This window comes from Mixophyes fleayi, chromosome 7 (genome assembly GCF_038048845.1).
Source record: "Mixophyes fleayi isolate aMixFle1 chromosome 7, aMixFle1.hap1, whole genome shotgun sequence".
Taxonomy (NCBI): Eukaryota; Metazoa; Chordata; class Amphibia; order Anura; family Limnodynastidae; genus Mixophyes; species Mixophyes fleayi.
Genome location: NC_134408.1, coordinates 114,115,312 through 114,129,521, shown reverse-complemented (window position 1 = coordinate 114,129,521; position 14,210 = coordinate 114,115,312).

Sequence of the window (14,210 nt, the reverse complement as noted above, 5' to 3'; positions counted from 1 at the left end):
TATGTGTATGTTGGGGACTGTAGACTGTAAGCTCCAATGGAGCAGGGATTGATGAAAAATATGTACAGTATGAGTTGCGAAATTTGTGGCTCTATGTAAATAAATGATGGCGATTATTGTCTTGTGAGGTGGCTGACTTTTTCATATACTAGTTTCTCAATCTTTTGTGTTGTCTGGAAGCTCTTCTTGTGCTTTGTCTTTTTGCACGCTTAGAAGGAATTGGACAGTCAGACATTTTAAGACCATTGGACATATAGTCAAAAGTTTTGAGAATGACACAAGTATTGGCTTGCACAAAGTTTGCTGCTTCAGTGTTTTTAGACCATTTTGTCAGATGTTGCTATGGTATACTGAAGTAAAATTACAAGTATTTCATAAGTGTCAAAGGCTTTTATTGACTATTACATTAAGTTTATGAAGAGTCAATATTTGCAGTGTTGATCTTTCTTTCTGAAGACCTCTGCAATTCACCCTGGCATGTTGTCAATTAACTTCTCGGCCACATACTGACTGATGGGCGCTCTGAATGCTTGGAGTTTGTCAGAATTTGGGGGTTTTGTTTGTCCACCCGCCTCTTGAGGATTGACCACAAGTTCTCAATTGGATTAAGATCTGGGAAGTTTCCTGGCCATGGACCCAAAATTTCAGTTTTAATCCCTGAGCCACTCAGTTATCACTTTTGCCTTATGACAAGGTGCTCCATCATGCTGGAAAAGGCATTGTTCGTCACCAAACTGTTCTTGGATGGTTGGGAGAAATTGCTCTTGGAGGATCATCATCATGAACATTTATTTATATAGCGCTAGTAGATTCCATAGCGCTTTACAATTGGGAACAAACAGTAATAAAACAATACTGGGTAATACAGAGTGGTAAGAAGGTCCTACTCAAAGCTTACAATCTATGGGACAATGGTTTGGTACAAAAGGGTAAGTACTACATCATATTAAATATTTGTCCAGCTAGAATGCAAAGGTTACAAAGTAGTGGCTGTATGCTCAGTCACACAACTATGTTGGTCAGAGGGTTGTTGTCTTGTGTTAGCTGTGTGGAGGTTGGTAATAGGGTAACCTAGGGAGATTAATATGGGTTATAGAAATATAAGCTTGTCTGTAGAGGTGGGTTTTCAGACAACGCTTGAAGGTTTGAAGACTAGAGGAAAGTCTTGTGGTGGGAGGGAGTGAATTCCATAAAGTGGGTGCAACCCGAAAAAAGTCCTGCAATCAAGAATGGGAGAAAGTGATGAAAGTGGAAGAGAGACGCAAATCTTGTGCAGAACGGAGGTGTCAAGTTGGGAGATATTTTGAGACAAGTGAGGAGATGTATGTCGGTGAAATTTTGTTGATGGCCTTGTATGTTAGTAGAAAAATATTATATTGTATGCGTTGAAAAAAAGGCAACCAATTTAAAGAATGACAGAGGGACTCGGCAGACGATAAACGATTTGCAAGGAAAATCAATCTAGCCGCTGCATGCAAAATAGATTGTAGGGGCTTGACTCTGATTTTGGGAAGACCGGTAAGGAGGGAATTACAATAGTTGATGCGGGAGATGATGAGTGCATGAATTAAAGTCTTGTGTGAGATATGTACGTATTCTGGAAATGTTTTTTTTAGATGTATGAAACATGAAGTATATATGGAGTTGATGTGGGGAACAAAGAATAGTTGCAAGTCAAGGATTACACCTAGGTAGTGAGCTTGCGGTGTGGGATTTAAGGTCATGTTGTCAACAGAAATAGAAATGTCAGGCAGGAAGCTTCTATTGTTGGGTGGGAATATTATCAATTCTGTTTTTGAAAGATTGAGTTTGAGTTGGAGAGAGGACATCCAAGATGAAATGGCAGAAAAACAGTAACGCAAGAAAACACAGTTGGTGAGAGATCAGGAGAGGATAGATACATTTGTGTATCATCCACATAGAGATGATACCTAAATCCAAAGGAGCTTATTAGTTTTCCAAGAGAAGTGGTGTAGATAGAGAATAGCAGAGGACCTAGGACTGAGAATTGTGGTACTCCAACTGATAAAGGAAACGGAGTGGAGGTTGTTCCAGGGAAACACTGAAAGAGCGATTTAATACGTAGGATGAGAACCAGGATAGGACAGTGTCTTGAAGACCTAGGGATTGTAGCGTCTGTATGAGGAGAAAGTGGTCAACGATGTTGAATGCAGCAGAGAGATCCAAGAGAATTAGAGGAGAGTAATCTCCTTTAGTTTTAGCTGTGATCAGATCATTGACAACTTTGGTCAGCGCAGTCTCTGTGGATTGTTGAGAGCGAAAGCGGATCCAAGAAGTTGTTTGCAGAAAGGAAATGTGTGAGGCGAGTGTAGGCAATTCTCTTGCGAAGTTTGGAGAGGGATGGGAGCTAAGGGATGGGGCGATAATTTGAGAGAGAGTTTGGGTTAGAATTTTTACTTTTTCAGAATAGGAGTAATCACTGCATGCTTGAAGAGTGATGTAAAAATACCAGTAGAGAGATAGATTACAGATTTTAGTTAGAGGTGGAATGAGCACCCAAGCGAAGGACCTACCAATTTGTTAGGGTATGGGATCAAGAGGACATGAGGTAGATTAGGAAGATAAGAAGAAAGTAGAAACTTCCTATTCATTTGTGGGATCAAATCAAGAGAGGGTGTCCGAGGATACTGGGAAGGAATTGAGCTGATTGCTAGTTGAGGGAGATGATACCCTTTCAAGTCTGATATTATCAATCTTGTCCTTGAAATAGGAGGCAAGATCCTGGGCACTAATGGTAGTCAGAGGGTTTGGGGTAGGAGGATTGAGAAGAGACTTAAATGTGTTAAAAAGGCGTTTGGATTTAGAAGCCTGAGCACCTGTGCCAGAGTATTAGGTCTAACCTGCCTCTAGCGTTTCCTGTGTTCCAGTTCCTAAGCCTTGTTCCTGACTTCTTTTGTTTGCCTGTGACCCTTCTGACCTGGACCGTTTGACCACCCGTTTTGGATCTCCCTGTTGTACCTTGCCTCCAGAACGTTACCGACCTGGCTTGTCTCACCATCCCTCCGGATATTCCTTGTGTACCTCTACTTACCAGAATGTTACCGACCTGGCCAGTCTGACTTACCTTCTCTTGTATCTCGCTATTTGACTCGTGGAAGGAACGCGACCTGCCTGTTCCTGCAGAGGAGTCCATACCTCCTTGCGGTGGTCCCTGGTGAATACCAGGAGCACGTTAGATTCCGCGCCTTCCTCTGAGTAGTGCCAACAATAGCAGGTACACTAATATAGTCGTCACAGCAAGAATTATTTGTGTCATTCTCAAACTTTTGGACATGACTGTATATTCCACTCCTCTGTCTCTATTTCTTTAGAACCATACCTACTTTTCTCTCAATTCCTTTTAGATATCTCTCCCGTTCATCCAGCTCTTGTTTATATCTTCTGTTTATCCAGAAAGGTCCAGGGGGTATATTTACTAAACTGCAGGTTTGAAAAAGTGAAGATGTTGCCTATAGATTCTAGCTGTCATTTTATAGAATGCACTAAATAAATAACTAGAATCTGATTGGATGCTATAGGCAACATCTCCACTTTTTCAAACCTGCAGTTTAGTAAATATTCCCAGGTCTCCATGTGCTTCTTAAGGTGTTCAGATACGAACTGAGAACTGACAACTATATAATCTCCCACCAGCCTATCAGACCCTCTTATCCTGTATATAAACCTGGCTCTGACAGTATTAGGGTGTCAGAGTATGAAGTAATTTCTTGTATCCAGCCATCCTGTTTCCTGCATCCAGCATTACTGATTCTTTTGGCTCCTGACTCTTCTTCTGGATCGTGATTTGGCTAGATTTAGCACCGGCCAATCGTAAAGGATCATATCCTGGATACAGTGGTTAGTGCCGGATGGCCTTACACTGTTTGGTTCTGCTATGAGTTGTAGCTGGCTCACAACTTGCCTTCTCCACCATCCTGTCTTGTTTAAAATAAACTGTGGCCTATTACTTTGCCAACAAATTTGGTGCCTGTGTCTTTATTCTAGCAAGTTTAGGTAAGGTTTAATGTGTGAACGGATGTTGGTGCAGTAAAAGTGAAGCATCTACAATCTGCAGTTTATTTGATGCTTCTGCAGCTTTTAATTTATAAAGCTCTAGGGTAGAAAATGTCATTGTTATATCTTTTGTGTTTGTTTTTCGTTTTTTGTGCATTAGCAGTGTGATGGAAACTTATAGTCCTTCTATATATACAGTATGTGATTTCCAATAACTTATAGATTTATTATAAAATGATATGCTTTGCACAGTATAATAATAATAATAAACATAACAGGTATTAAAAATAATTACTGTATCTGTCCTGTCTGTGTGTCTGTTTGTTCTGTCTGTATATCTATCCTGTAAGCATGTCTCTCTGTCTGTCCTCTCATTCTGTCTGTCAGTGTATCTGTCCTGTCAGTGTGTCTATCTCCCGATCCTGACTAATTCTGTTTTGTTGTCTTAGTTCTGTGTTCTGTGTGTTGCCCAGTCCTGACTTTAGTCTGTTCCCCAGTTCTGTTTTCTGTAAGTCCCCCAGTCTTGTCAGTGTATCGGTCCTATCAGTCTGTCTATCAATACTGTCAGTGTGTCTATCTCCTAATCCTGACTTCTGTTTGTTCCCCACTCCTGACTTCTGTCTGTCTCCAGTTGTCTTCTGTCTACCTATACTGTCAGCATTCCCCTGTCTCCTGTCAATTGCCCCCGCAATATACAGGTTAAGGGAACTATAGCCATATTCTAAAAGGGTATCATTTGCAATATTCTTAATTTTAATTAAATGCACAGTACTATATGTTTTGGGTTTGCTGGATGTAATTTTTAGCATTTAGCTTATAATTTAGCATGTGTGGACAACTACACAGTGCCAGTTTCTTGTTCTATATTCAGGACAGAATTCTCAGTATCTCTTATTTTGCCTCATGTATGAACAAGCATCATGCCGCGTTTTTAGTTTGCTTTCTGTCTAGGATTTTGTTTTATTCTGTATGTACGGGTGGCTGCACAGTAACACTTTTTTTGGGGAGCTTATACTTTTAATCTGTCCTTATGCTAACATTTAACACCAATAACACAAAAAACATTATTATATATTTACAAATATTCATTATAGCCACACAGACACAGCAAAGACACAATATAGACATACAGACACTTTTTACATGCGATCCCAAGCAGCACCACCCTGCGCGCTGGTCAGCGAATGGAGTCAGTAACTGCCGCCTATGCAAGTAATCACATGGGACTGCACCTGTCACGTGGTGCCGTCCCAGGTGATTACCTGCATAGGCAGCAGTCACTGACTCGCCATCCGCCGAGCAGCGCGCAGAATGCTGCTGCTCGGTGGCCATGCGAACCGGGCCATCTGACCATGGGTCCTTCTGGCATTTTCCATAAGTGCCAGATGGCCAGTCCGGCCCTGATTTGTAATATACAAAACATAGCATGTAAAGTATAGAGTACTATCATCTAAACCATTTCTGGTGCCAAGTAGCTAATGATCACTCCGGGTGTATTTAACATAAAAAGGAATAAAAATAGTGTTCCCCATGTAATACCATTAAATTCACCCCTATGTGTGGCTTTATTTATAGGTAAACAAAGCTTTTTAAAATGACTCCGTGTTTCAAAAGTACTCCTATATAAGAGATGAATCCCACGACTGAAACAATATAAAGGTAGAAGGAAATCATAGTGTACTCTGTATCTTGTGTACATATATACATATATATATATATATATATATATATATATATATATATATATATATACATACACAAGTTAACCCGTGCATGATACTCATGCATTCTAGTCAAATCAAGCTACTTAAGGTCTTAAAAAGGTTCTTGTCATGCATTTGGGCCTAGCCTAGGCCTCCTCAGGGGAAGAGCGTTACTTCCCGACGCAAGCGCCCTTTTTTAACGTGGTTTTGTCCACATGTCACCACCTCATCATTTTTCTCCATCACCTCATCCTTCATCTTCATCGCCACATCCTTCATCAAGCTACTTAAGGTGTTAAAAACTCCCCACTGTCACCCCCGTCAACCACCCCCAACTGTCACTTCTCCTTCAAGAAATATATAGGTCAGTGTATAACTCTGCCCAGCAGGTGGCGCTGCAGCTTGGTTTTTTTTTTTTTCTCACACGCCACTAGGCATTTATATAGTAGAGATAGACATATATATATATATATTATATTTGAGCTGCAGAATCACACTAACCTAGTTCACAAGTCAAATATTTGTACTGCATAAATCCACAGTTTTCAAGTTGTTCAAAATATTATTTATGCTAACATAGACAATAAACTCACTGCAATATTTCTTCTTGACATCAATATAATAAAGAAAGAAAGTAATAAAAAAAAAATCAGGGTTCATATTCAAGTATTAAAAAAAATCCTGATGGTGTAGTTGTTCTTCAATGTCTTTAAATGCAGAAATAATACTAATATGTCTGTGAGGGATTACCTCTCATGCACATACAACTTCAGCATGATTTGCAGGGCTCCTCCATACTTCATCAGGAAAGCCAAGTATAACTTGGTTAGCCATATTTGTATAGCGACTCCCACTAGAAACCAAGATAACTTTTTAGAACAGGACGTGAGAGAGGTCTTCACCTAGCTTGGAGAGCATTGTTCTCACAGGTACTCAGATGCCCCCAGGATTTAAACTCGGCATAGTAAAAGCTTATCTTAGTACCAGGTAGTGATAGGGTATAGTGATTGGGTGTATAGTACACCAAGCGGTATACAGAAGGCAGACCAGTAAAAAAAACAATTGTCGGGGGCAGGTAGCGAGCAAGGATAACCATAGGCTGTATTGTCATTTCGGGGGTTCTGGGCTACCTCTTGGAAAGTTAGCTCTCAATTTAAACACACATATATGTATGGCCCAATATAGGGACTCTTACTGTTTAGAGTTAGGACCACCCTATTAGCAGAAGAGCCATGGAGTGGCAGGTGGCTTTCCATAGGTTTGCAAATGTGTGCAACTGAGACTTCTGCATTTTTATGTATAAGTAGAAATGGCAGCTCCTTTGCTGGTTATAGCAGTGTGCTGGCGGATTTTCTCTGTATTTGTTCCTTTTAGGATAACCCCACCCTTTTAAGCACCTGCTATAAACCTATAAATTGATTGAGAAACTTCCACTTCTATATAACCATAGACAAGCCAGAAGAAACAGGCCAAAGATCAAGATGGGCAGCAAACAAAATATCCGGACAACAGGCAGAAGATCAGGCAACAGGTAATCAGCAGAGAGGCTTAGCCCTACTGTTGGCCAATCCCCAGGGCTGTTCAGAGCCCCTCTGCAGTGATGCGCTGTAGTAATACAGCTGACTGCACAAGTGCTGCTTGGTAAAGAGAGGCAGCCAGTGGCTGCCTAGCAACAGCCGGGATGGAAGATTTAGAGTGAGCCACTGCGATTAGTGAGGAGGGGTAAAGAAGCCCTACAACCTGGTTTATTTAGAAACTACATATAAAAAGCTTTTTGATCTTTCTGCATGTACGTTCTTTGAAGGAATTCCTTTCTTCAGGTCCATAGCCCTTCCAGTGGACGAAACAATTTGGCCTTGAACCCACTTGGAATCTAGAATTCTCTCCACAATAAATTTTTGGTGTCCATCGACATATATCAACCAGAGGAGGTTTAGCAGAAAGACTAGACCTAAACTTCTTAGAATAAAGACAGATTTGAAGAGGGAACAATGAAATGTATTAGTAATTTTTAATGAACTAAAGATCCAATCGCAAGGCAACAAGTTCACTTTCTTAATAATCTTGAACGGACCAATGTATCTGGGTCCAAATTTCCTAGAAGGGTGCGAGAGTAGGATGTTTTGGGTAGAGTGGTATTACGTACTTCAGGGAGATTAGTATGCATGAGATCATCTAATGAATTGGCTCTAGGATGCTGACCAAATACTCAAACTAATGGTGATGTATTGGAAGAAGAATAACAAGAATTGTTGTATGGGAACTAACTCATTTACCCACTGTCACTATTTAGTTATTGTGAAATGTATAAATATAATATTGCAGATACTGTTCCAAGGACTGGTTCACTCTCTGACTGGCCATTAGACTGAGGGTGACAGGAAGAGGATAGACTCAAATTAATATCCAGAAAATAATAAAAAGTCTTCCAGCACTGAGTAACAAACTGTGATCCTCTGTGAGAGACTATATTGAAAGGCAACCCATGGGGTCTGAATACATGTTGAATGAAAATAGAGGCTATGTAGCACTAGGTGACTTAGTGAGAGGAAGAAAATGAGCCATTTTGTTAAAACAGTCAATGATGACTCAAATAGTATTATGACCTTCTGCAATGGGTAATTCAAAAACAAAATACATAAAAATATGGGTCCAAGGTTTACTGGGCACAGCTAGTGGCATGATTTGACCAGATGGAACATTCCTAGGAGTTTTATTTCTAGCAAAGATTTAACAGGACAAAATAAATTCCTTTACATTTTGTTTCACCGAACAAGAGAACAATTTCAAAGTCTTTGAAAATACCAGGATGGCCAGAGATTTTTGCAGAAATGAAATTCAGAAAGGACAGCTTTTCTAAGACCTTCAGCAACATGCAAGAATTGAGCCGGGGTCTCTGAAGGAGCTTGATCTTGAACCTGTGACAATTCATTATAGAGTTCCTGTGTAAGATCAGCGAAAATGGAAGAAGTAGGAATTATGGGTAAATTCTTAGCACTAGGATCTTGCCTATAAAGGAAACTTTGGGAGTAGGAATTGGCTTTGAGTTTTCTAGAGCCAGGTCTGAAAGTTATAACAAAATTAAACTGAGTGAATAACAATACCCAATATGCCTTTCTAGAATTTAATCTTTTAGCTGACTCAATATAGAACAGAATTTTGTTGTCAGTAAAAACGGTAATAGTATGGTTTTCTCCTTCTAGCCAATGTCTCCAGTCCTCAAAGGCCCATTTAAAAGCAAGGAGTTCCTGATTACCAAAATCATAAGTGAATTCTGCTGAAGAAAACTTATGGGAAAGGCTAAGACATCAGCAACTTGATTGTCAAAAGAGATGCAGTGGCGCACGCAAGGGGGGGTTTCTGAGTCTCTAGAAACCCCCCCTGCGCTAACTAAGTGGCCACTATAGCTGCACTGTCCTATACAGCAGCAGCGGCGCTGTCATAGAAGCGTCCGCGGCGGAGCTGTATTGTATACAGCACCGCCGCAGATGCTTCTTAGACAGTGCCGCGGCTGCTGTATAGGACAGCGCTGGCGAAACGGAGCTGCTCTCTCTCGTTTTTTGTTTTTTTTCTTATTGGGTCGGCGGGGGGAAACCCCCCCCCCCCCCCCCCGACAATCCTCCGTGCGCCGCTGAGATGTGAGTAGGAACAAGAAGATAATTTTTTACAAGAGATTTATTGTAAACCTATATGGACTCCTTTCAAATCCACTAGGCTTGGTATATTCCTGGCTTATTGGGACAGATGCAGGCTATTTGACCCAAGGCACTACAATACAAACAAAGTTCTAGAAATCGTCGCCTGGATTTCTTCTCCAACAAAAAGTCTGTAAGCCTTAATCTGCATGGGCTCAACTGGTTCCACCACGACAGGGAAGATGTAGGAAACAAATAAAAGCAAGCTGACTCCTATTTTTTTTCTTTATTGTATCTGTTGATCTTAATCGTTAACTGCATTAACTACTCCAATGTATCTGGAACTGGGTAGTGTACCAGCGATTCTTTAATCAGTTCAGAAAGTCCCAAACAAATTGGCAATGCTTATTAAAATCCAAAACAGAAAAGAATGTTCTAAATGGGGCACTCTGTGAATAAATGATAATTTATTTTAGTTCATTAAAGCTTAATCCTTTATTAATTTTATTAAAATGGATTCCCACTTGACACAAATCAATTTGAAGTAAAATATTAAGAACAACAGAAGTGAAAAAAGTAAAAAAAATGTTTAAATTGAAAAATGGCAATGCTGTCATGCTTCAATGCAGAAAACTGAAAATCACAGCTATGTAGCCCGGAATATAATGAAAGCATCAGATGTTTATTGAACAGGTATAAATAAACCAGAGAATACAGGAAATGTTACGAAGCAAGTCTTGCAGTTACTAAACAAGGATTTCTGAATAAAGCTGAAAACTGGTAACAATAAGGAATACAGCTGATGCAGGTGGAATGACTAAGTGTAGAGAAATCTGTTACAAAACTGTCAGCAGCAGCAGCATGTAGAAGTCCCAGAGAACAGGAGAAGCAGGAAAGCACAACAATAAGGAACAGCAACATAGCAACAATGACCAGCACAGGTAACTGGGAGAGTCAGAAATAGATAGGAGCCACCAGATGCAGATGATTAATTTGTGCTGCAAATTAACCCCTAGTAGTAAGAAGAAGAAAGGCACAATAGCAGCACCTCTGATGGATAAGAGGTACTGCCGGATAATACATTCAATGTAAAAAGTTCAATATAATCCCAGAGGCAGGAGATGTCAATACAAGGCAGCATGCAGATGCAGTGTTGCACAAAAGGTGATGGCAGATCCTGACAAATGCAAAGCTGAATCATGCCATATGCTGTCCGTGTACCAGCACCTGAATTCAACAAAGTATTCCTCCGTCGTCCTGCATCCTTTTTAAGAGGTCGCAGATGACTTTTCGCAGAGCCCACCCAGTCAGGGTTATCATATAATAATCTGAGGGCTTCAAAAAAATGCAGAATAGTGCTGGATGGCTAGAATTGAGACCAAAAGCCCAGGTTTGTGAGTCTCCCTGGGGTAAGGAGATAACAATGGCCACCCTTTGTTTTTCAGAACCAGAAGAATTAGGCCTCAATCTAATATATAATTTGCAGCAAGTTTGTTACTTTGGAAAAATTGCACATTTTAAGTGACCTACGTAATATGTATCAGTATATACAAGGTTAATACATATATATCTCTAATGAACTGTTCATCTCAAGGAGCATACAGAGAATGACGGGCTAACAATCATGAATGGAATAAAGACTTCCCATAAGCTTAGGAAGGGGTTTATATACTGTAAGTGGGCGATGAGTGATTAAACTATGGAATTCCTTAGCACATGTGACAGAGATTGCACATTTTGAGGCATATTGATCCATACAAATAATCTGATTACCAATTATGTGGTGAGGAACCTATTGCCCCCAGCAAGGCTAAATAGGCTGTCACACTTGGGATTTGATTTATCTACTTCTCAATTGATGCTGTTAGCATTCTGCTTGTTATCTGTTTCCAGGGCTGGATTAAGGAAATGGAGGCCTCCGGGCTAAGGGTACTGTTATATATAATGCGTGTATTAGGATTATGTTGTTAAATGTCAGGATCTGTTGTATTTCCCTGTGTATGAGGGCTTTCTATTAGACTAAGCTACATTGCAGGTGTGTTACCTGCATTATCCTGAGTGGTTGCCTGCACTATTTTAAGCCTGTCCTGACATTCCATCATTGCCAGTGATAGTGTTTTTACTTCTACCTGTAGCGTCCTGGTTCCTGTGCTGTATTATCCTGTGTCTGCTTTCTGGTTCTGATCCCTGGCTACGTCTGACTACGATTCTGGTTCTGATCCCTGGCTCCGTCTGACTACGATTCTGGTTCTGATCCCTGGCTACGTCTGACTATGATTCTGGTTCTAATCCCTGGCTACGTCTATGATTATGATTCCTGCCTCCGTCCGACTACGATTCTGATTCCGATTCCTGCCTCCGTCTGACTACGATTCTGGTTCCTGCCTCCGTCTGACTACGAATCTGGTTCTGAATCCTTGCTCCGTCTATGATTCTGGTTCTGATCCCTGGCTACGTCTGACTACGATTCTGGTTCTGATTTCTGGCTCTGTCTGACCATTTGTGTTCCTGTTACATGCATGGCTGCCAAATACTCAGCTCTCCATTCCTGACTGAGATGGTGGTGTCCTGAGAAAGCCACGACAGCGGTAACATTACCATTCATACAACCTGTTTTGTTTGCTGACATCTGGTGGTATGTTTCTCTGTTGTTCAGCTACTCTACATATATTCTTGCCTGCACCCTGACCATCAGTTGTGCAGTTCCACTCAATCCAATTGGAGTAGTAAGAATTTGCAATGACTTTTGTACTGCTTCAAATGCTATTATAGGCAGCTGTTTTGAGGGACTCTGGGTGTGTCTCAGAATACATTGGATACTCTGGACTTTGTTATATACTGCTGATAAGTACACTGTGATATTCAGCTGTACCACGTCTGCTGATTTGGGTTAATCTCTTGCTCTAATATTAGGAATTTCTGTATTATGCATTTTTGCCTGTTGGGTCATCTGCATATGAGTCTGAACCTGATAATCTGCATATGATTCTGAACCTTATAATCTGCATTTTATGTTATGCATATATTGTTTCTTGCTGATCAATTGTGTAAAATAAAGACTGTCATTTTAAGTCACACCTCATATTTTCTGTTGATAACCTTACAAATACAACTGGAAAATATGAAAGGTTGAACTAGGGGTACTTGATGTATAACATTTTTCATCACCATCAAGTATATTTATTTAGTTAATCACCACATAAAACAAATAATACATAAAGTGAAACAGAAATCTCTATAAATGCAATTATCAGTATAAATGGAGGGGCATGCTCTGAACATTGGGCCGCTTTAAGGACATTAATGGGTCCTATACTCATTCGTAAAACATGAGGTACAGCATATAACTGTATTGTAGCAAAACAACTTGTACAAACTATGCTGATTGACAACATGTATTTATTTATTTAACACATAAGGTTGGAGCAGCAGCATTAGTAATGGCTTGAGGATCTGGCTATTCGCCTCCTGTGTGTCTTTGCATTAGACCGATTTGGGGATTTTGTTTCTGATGAAGTGGCTGCTCCAGTGTGCCAGACGTGTGCTCAGACACTAGGGGTGGTCCTTAAACATATGAATGACAGTGGAGTTCATAAAACAGTGAAAATCCTACTACGCTGGTCTGTTGGACATAATACTCAACATTTCATGTTCCAACACACTATAACCGTATATTAATGATAAGTATATTAAGAGATGTAATGCGTCTTAAATGTAATATCCGATGTATTTATTTGTATATATTGTAACAGGTGACGTTTTACTAAGAAATCAGGTGCAGCTATTTTTCTTACTTTTCAACAAAGTAGTGTGATATTAGCTGAATGGATAAAATAGTTTAACTAAATTCCAGTGAATGGCTAACCACATGTCAGTGAACAGATCATCTATTGCGATGTATAAGTAGAAAATTTGTAGACACACATCCTGTAATATCTATTCAGATGCTTTGTGAAGAAAATTATCGAAACAAATATGTTTATGCTGTATTTATGGCGAACGTACCTTTTTAATAAGAAGTGGCTGAGTTAGCATTCTCTGTTAGGTTGTATAAAACATACCAGGATTCCCTAGTAAAAGAAGAGACCAGTTTTAGGTCTCACTCTAAGCCTCAACTCTACTCCATATATCTAAGTAAGAAAAAAAGTCTGCAAAATGAGTTACTTTCTACTTTTCCGTCATGTACGGAGCTGGAGACAGAGTCAGGACACTTGTTCCCCATGATCGGCAACAATGACAGTGGAACTCACTGGGTCCAGCAGCTGAATTGAGATGGTATTCGGTAGATCTTCTAAACAACCCTGTCTTTGCTGTGATGACTCTTCTCGAAACTACCATGTAATTTTCCACTGTCTTCAGAAATTTTTAACTGTTTTATTTTTGTGAGAAGTTCATTTAATGGAAGATAGGGTTTAGAGTTGATTTAAAATGCAGCATCACTAGCTATCATTAAAGCAGCATTCCCATAATAAATTAATAACATAAGAAGAATGGTATTTAAAAATTTCCATTTTTTTTTTTTTTTTTCGGGATGCTATTAATGATTTTTGATTCTGGACTACCATGGCAACCACAGTCACATGACACATGTAGTGAGACGACATGCTTTGGAACAATCAATCCTCTGAGCTGTCTTCTTGTAATATCCTCTTTCTCCCCATTCTGCCATCATGCTGAGAGTTGTGGACCTGTTTTTCATTAGTAGGCTGACTGTGCATATCAGCCAATATAGCTTGCAAATGAGGTTTTGAAGAGGAGATGATTTGTGGGAGGATAGTAAATTGACCGATCAGATGCATGCATAAAAGGTAATTATCTTGATATTAAAAAATATATATATAAATCCTCTATGTGGGGT